Source organism: Fundulus heteroclitus, chromosome 20, assembly GCF_011125445.2.
Source record: "Fundulus heteroclitus isolate FHET01 chromosome 20, MU-UCD_Fhet_4.1, whole genome shotgun sequence".
NCBI lineage: Eukaryota > Metazoa > Chordata > Actinopteri > Cyprinodontiformes > Fundulidae > Fundulus > Fundulus heteroclitus.
In genome coordinates, this window is record NC_046380.1 from 37,640,207 (window position 1) to 37,647,333 (window position 7,127).

General features: G+C 40.9%; 1 long non-coding RNA gene across 1 annotated transcript; it reads right to left on the reverse strand.

Annotated features, from left to right (window-relative positions):
- Positions 1–641: 641 nt before the first annotated feature.
- LOC118556667 lies at positions 642–1,649 on the reverse strand. The gene is made up of 2 exons (XR_004927282.1): positions 1,176–1,649; positions 642–1,105 (listed from the first exon to the last, which is right to left on the reverse strand). It is a non-coding gene; the product is annotated as an uncharacterized LOC118556667 (long non-coding RNA).
- Between the last annotated feature and the right edge of the window lie 5,478 nt (positions 1,650–7,127).

Sequence of the window (7,127 nt, forward strand, 5' to 3'; positions counted from 1 at the left end):
AGTTGTGGCCACAAGTTATTACTTAGTGGTAATAAGCAAACCATATATATATATATATATATATATACAGATTTCACTTGGCTCTTATTTTGAAATTCCACATCACATTTGGATGAAAGTTGTTGGGCGACATCAGGAGGTTTTCTATTGTCATGCTGATGTTATAGTATTCACCCAAAACGTCCAATTCTGTAGCAACATTTACAACAAAACAGGTCAAATAGAGTCAATGTAGAGATTTTTAAATGTCTCTATTTTTAAATCACAAATCATGTATATGGACTTTGATGAATAACTTCTGGAGATCATCTGTTATCTGTAAGTTAAAGTTGTCAGCTGTAAAAAAAAATCAGTTAAGTATTTTTTTAAGCTAAAGAGTGTCACATAAAATGTCACAAAGCATAGAAATATATTTCATATAACTGATGTAAATATGTGTAAAAACAAGTGGTCGATACACTGCAATCATGCTGCTTTTATTTTGAAAAGCAGCTCAGCCGTCTCTGGCGTAATCCTTAGCGTGACCAACAAAAACAACTGAGGGCTCACCAATGCCTGTTTATTAGAAGGATTCCTATAAACAGAATGTCATAGAACCGAGTCTTTTGACCCACATGCAGAACACACTGAGGAGGCAGAGATCCGAGTTTTTAAGAGTTTTATTAAATATAAAGCTCAAGACCTGTTGTGAGTCCTCCGGACGTCTGGTAACAGCGGGAGGTGGTAATCGCGGTATTATAATTGATTCACCGGGGGAGTGATCGGCTGCTGCGGGGGCACCAAAGACTGAAAAGCTGCTGGTGCCTGGACCAGGGGCGGAGGCTGCCAAGCGGATCGTCGGTTCTAGGTGGATTCTGGTGATCATAGAGGGTGCGGTAGCTGACAGATGGCAGCGTCCGAGGGGGCGGGGCAGGGTCCGGTCACTCGTGCAGCGGGGGCGGCGGCAGGGAGGCTGTCAGCTGATCGGCGCTCTGTAGACGCCGAGACTTGCGAGGATGATCGGGACTTTCTGAGGTTTTCTTCCTAAGCAGCTGAGCGGGCCAAGAGCTGGCCGGCTCAGCCGAGGAAAAGGGTTCTCATGAGCGGGATCCGAGGCAGGTTCCACCTGGGAAACAGGGAGACAGAAATTAGGTGCTTTCCAAGGCGTAGAAAGACGCTGGGCTACTGAGTCCTACCACTTAAGGCTGACACTTTGGCTATGAGGTGCTGACAGCAGCCTGTTTAAGAACCGTCCCTGCTGATGACTGAACGCAGATCACCTGCGAGAGGCGCCTCCCTGCTTGTCAGCCTCCACCTGCGGAGAAGGGAGAGGGGAAAAAAGGCATGCGCCCAGTCCATGTACGCCTGCAGCACCCTGACACAGAATAAGAGGCTTTTTAGACTTTATCTGGTTAGCAGAACTGTTTTCTGATCCAGCGTGCAGCCATGACTGGTTCTGAATGAAGGATTTATCTGGCAGCCGCCCTACTTCCCTCTTGTGTGTTCGGTAGCGGACGGTACCGGCTTACTGTCTCCACTGGTTAAGACCAAAATTATTTATAACTGGTCGCTCTTCCTGCTGCTCTGTTAACATGAACTGCAGCAGGAATAATTATTGATGGCCACAAGCTGTGTTAAACAGCTCCGCAGAAGGTGGAGTTTAGAGCTCTGTTAGGTGTGAGCAGGTGAAGTCAGTGAAATGCGTGTTACACGGTCAATGCCTGTAAGATGAGAGGTTTTCTTATTACCACTCTGTGTAATAAGCAAAGTATGTCAATATAGTTCATTCCAAGGTTGAAATAAAATTAAATCAAGTCTATGTCTATATTCCTTGAATGTATGCTACACCACCATAAAGGAGCTCCCTCACAAATAACTTGTGGCCACAACTTATCTAACTCGTGGCCACGACTTACTAAGGCGTGGCCACGCCTTAGTAAGTTGTGGCCACAACTTATGTATCTTGTGGCCACGCTTTAGTAAGTTGTGGCCACGACTTAACATCTTCAAAAAAAAATTATGCCCATGTCACCAGAGGGGCTCCGTAGAGACCAGACATCAGTGCCAGGTTGTCCTGTTGAGTATGGGTGAGTCTCCTGCAATTCTGTATGTTAGTTTGCGTTTTGGATTTTTGACCCCTTTTTTCCTCCAGAAACCTGAGCCAGTCTGTCCGGTCTGTTCCTGCCTTGTCTGCCCTGCTCGTTAGTTCATTTTTTGTGTCATCTTTTTGTTCTACAATCTGCTTGGATTTTTCCCCGTTTTTTGAAACCTCTGCTGGTCTGGCTGAATTCTGGGTCCTTTTCCTCTAATCATTAGTTTGTACTGATTTTATTTATTTTTTTTAGACAAAAAGGGTAATGATTTACATGGGAAGGATCTTCCTGTGTGAAACATATACTAGAAGCGAAACAAGTAACAAACAAACTTTTAAATACAGACAGGTTTGGTAACCGGTCATACAGTTTGGCCAGCACTCTTTCGGCTGACACATTTTTTTTATACTAACTGACCCGTACATAAACATCTCAGTCATTTTATGACGCGGGTCTAGCCCAAAAACAACCCTACCACCTGGGCAATTGCCAAATACACTTCCTCTTTAAACTCTTCTTCTGCTGTTGTTGAACACCAGCAGTTTTTATTTACAGCACCGTAGAACATGGTTTCTGGCTGAAACAGAGGTTTTGTTACATTTCTACTGTTCACATCGATCACAACACGCACGTTTTCTCTGACAACACGATTTGAAAATTGATTCCAAAGGGAGGGAATCAAAAACCTCTGTGTTTCTGTTGTTGTGAAGACAAGAACAATGGAATAGGCCTGAATGGCAAAGCCCTGCCACATAGGCAGCATGACTGCTATCAGTAGAAATGAATGCACACACAAGCAGCACAATGGATGCCAACCAAAGTGGTGTTTTTTTTATTCAGAGTACTGTTGTTGAGCCTCATAATCTGTCCATATAAACATGTGTGATTCAGCCATTCTGAAAATGTATTTAGTGATGGTGCCTTTTCTAGCAGGGAGTGTTTGTGCGCATGTAGCTAAGTTTCAAAGAAGGCACTGTCTACTAGTGGCATGTCAGGGGAATTACACCGTTTTTGGTGTTTCTAATAGTGTGTTGCGCACAGAAAAGCAGTCTCTTTTTTAATGGACTGTTGTTGTGTGCACAGGGCCTAAAATACAACTACAACACTTCAACTTTGCCTCAAACGAAGGTATAAATGCCAAGAGAATGTCTGAATTCACTAGTGTCAACTGCTGAGCAAAGACTATAATACGATGGAAGATGGAGGATGGAAAGCCAAAAGAGAAAGGGTGGTACAGAAAAGCTGTAGGGGCGGAAAAGGAAAAATCTGCAGGCAGATGTTGCCAAATGTGTAAAAATTAATAATTTATTTGCTGTTGCTTAGACTGCTGCAGAAACAAGTGTTCAGCGAAGGTTCTTCAGGAACATGAAATGCAGGAAGAGGAGAGACAGAGTGAAGAGAGAGTTGTTATGTGGTAAGTAATTAGTTAAACAGCAAGGGAGGCAGTTACTGTGTGACAACAATAAAGTCCAAATGTTTTAGTCAGCACAATGAGTAAGGCTTGCCCTGTGATAGACTGGCGACCTATACAGGGCCTGCACTGCCTCTTGCCCCATGACCCCTGGAGACACGCACCAGATGATTTGGATCTCATTCAATCGTCATTATTAACACCACAGTCCAACATTCTTCAGTAAACAGGTTGATACAGTGTTCGGAAGTGCAAGAAACCGAAATGTATGTTTTTATTGCCCACACTTGTAGTAACAGTTAATGTGGTCGCTAATAATAAGGGACTTCAGATGTTGAATATTCACTAAAACAATGTCATCATGAAGACTTTTCTGATTAGTGCAGGAATATTTATTTGGATCTCACTACAGTGTTTCAGTAACATACCATAATTTAATCAAGACATCTGCAATCAGCAAAACACAAGAAGGAAAAACCTGTAAAAACGTGACAAATGGATCAGGTCAACGCAATGATGGTTTAAAACAAGCTATTAGTCTTTACTGAACTAACTGCTGCTACTAGAGTAATCTGATGCTAAAACCTTCATATCTCAATTATAGTTTCCTTCCTAATCTTTCCTGATAGAAAATAATTCACCATCCCTCTTCTCCCCAGGGAATTAATAACAGATGTAGGAAACATTAGTGCAGTCTTAACGGCACACCGAGTTCAGGAAAAAAAGGATCAATCACAACATAGCGGTCTTAAAACCTTTAAAAGGATAGATTGCATTCAGAGTCCCTGATGAGTTGAGTAAGACAAGCCTGCATTGTGTGATCAGAAGCTGTTGCAATAGACTCACGGTAGCAAAGGATCAGTACATTTGCTTTAAGGAGGGAAACTCGGAAAAAGTGCCAGGTCACGTTAATGGAACGTATGGAAAAACAGGCACACTGGCAAAGGCCTGACCCAGCATTTAGATGAGTTAGTGCCTCCATCTTACTTTCATTAGCCAGTATTTTTCACCACGGGGCCTATGAAAGGATACAAATAGTGTTAGGTTCAGAGAAAGTGGTTTCATTCTTCTCATCTCATCATATTACAGTGAGGCAGATATCTGGCTCCTAAACACTGACCTATGACTGTAGCCTTTGAGGGATAAAGTGAAGGTGGAGAAAAGTGAAGCAGAATTTAGAGAAAGCTTCTAGATTGCAGTCAAATGGAATGTAACAGGATGTGGTCTCCTTTTACTTTTCTGTCCCGCTTAAACTGCTAATTTAAAATTCAGACTCCGATCTGCTTTGGATTGAATGTCAAGTCAATGTGGACCCGATGTGCACCTTCATTTTAGGACGCGTTACACTGACCTGAGCACGGCACAATACGGCGCTTCAAACTCTAATAACTTAAGACAAAAAAATATAAGGCAAAGGTTTATGAAGCAGGAGAACAACTCCTGCTGTAAGTTTCATACAGGCGAGACTTATTAGTTCCACGTAACATGTTGTTAACAGAAATATCAACAAGTCATATTAAATCAGAGAGGAAGAAAGCTAACCTCAGCTGAGCACTTCTGCAAACATCTCCCTCTGCAAAGATTACCAGCAGAACAAGATGTTTCAGATAGCCATTAGAATATGCATGGTAAAGTTTAAAGTAAATTGCTGCTGGAACATTAGAACACTAGCAGTTCATACCGCTGGTGAGCAAGGAAGAAAATCTAGATACAGAATCAGGTAGAAAACAACAACATGATTATTGGTGAAAAAGTCCGGATGAGGTGCCATAGCAATGCTATTGTATACTAAATAATTCTGATAGAATGCAGAGTAAATTTAAAGTTCAAGACATTTTATTCTCCCAAAAAATAACATATGTTACTTTTGTATTTCAAAGATGTCCAAAAGAATTCTGCTTATTCCCCGCCTTCAGGGTCATGAACATGTATCCCATGATGCCACACAGTTGATCTGAGCAGCACCTCACAAGAGCGGAGCAAAATTTTATGATATAGATATTTGCATAGTTACGTTTGTTTGGATCTTCATTTGAAGGGCTTTTTAAAAAATTAACAGACAATACATCAAAAGTGGTCCCATCATAACTATGCTTACTGGAATTATAGCTCAAAACAAGTTTTACTTTTACATGTAATTGAAACCTTCAGACATTTTAACTCAATATTCTTGGTCCACAGGACTTCTGGTGCTATGTTGGAAACACAATTGGCAGGAAAGTCAGTGAATGCACCCTTCCCAGATGACTCCCTGTGGCTCTTGTGAAGTTGCCAGGCTGTGAAATGGAATACAGGACTACAGCTATCGCCGTTGTCATCTTTCAGCTCTTATCAGTCAGCCAGCCGTGCCCTGAAGGCAAAACAATTTCATTCTGAGGCCAAGGCACGCTACTATATGTTTACCACATCCAGCATGCAAAGATCACCCATACACACTGCTGAACATTTTTGCCATATACATATAGGGCCTGGACTTTTTAAATGTAGATGACTTTCAGAATGGAATAGGACAATTTGTCCCTCCGTATGGAAATTTAAGTGTATTGGCTGGAAAAAGACATACAAAAGGAAAGTACACAGATACAAAACAAGCAAGAAAAATAAAAATAGAAACTGCAACGTAATGTCAAATATCGTTACCTTCCTTAAAAACTGGCCAGTGTCAATTTTTTGCCAAAAGTGATCTTTTTTGCCTATATCAATATAATAACTTATTGTTGTATTATTTTGCGTGTTTTCTGAAAAAAAAACCATTATTTTAGGAAGGTGTAGATATGGAACAATAGAAGAACTTTCATTTCTGATTTAGTAGCAGTGTTAATATACCCTTTTTCACTGGAATTTTATGCAACATACCAAAACAACCTGCTGTTTATTAATGATATGAAACAATGCTTTTTTATGATTTTACAAATACAAATCTGAAAACTGGGACTTGCACGTGTAGTCATGTATTTTGTATGCCATTTCTGTTGCTTTAGTCTTTAGTCGTGTGCCTCCACCAGATCTACTCATATACAGACTATTATTTCTGCTAATTGTCCTTTGAAAAATACATCAAGCTCAGATTAACTGGATAGAGAGTCTCTGTACATCAGTTTCCAGGACTTTCCACAAATTCTCCATCAAATTGTAGTCTAGAGCTTGATGATCTAAACCAGGGATGTCAAACTCATTTCTATATGGGGCCACTTTGGCGTCATGAAGTCATTAAAAGGGCCGGTAGCACGTGTATAGACGATACTTTTCATTTCATAATTTCATTCCAGTTCACATAGAAGTATAAAAAATGCACAGCAACATAAAAATAGCAACCTTAGGCCCAGTTTATACAGTTTATCAGCAAGAAAAGTTGATATTGCGGTGAGTTACACTTACAGGAGGCACAGTTTTAGCCACTTTATACACTTTAAAAGGATATATACCTCTAATTTATGACATGATATGCCTTTTTTTTTGGCTCTTGAGGGCCGGATAATTTACCTTGACGGGCCGGATTCGGCACGCGGGCCTTGAGTTTGACACCTGTGATCTAAACCATTGCATTATAGCTCTGGCATACGAGAAAAAACACAACAAAGTCTAAAACTTGCAAGATGGAAGAACGAAGGCAGAAGGAAATTCAAGTAAGGTGAAACCATGGG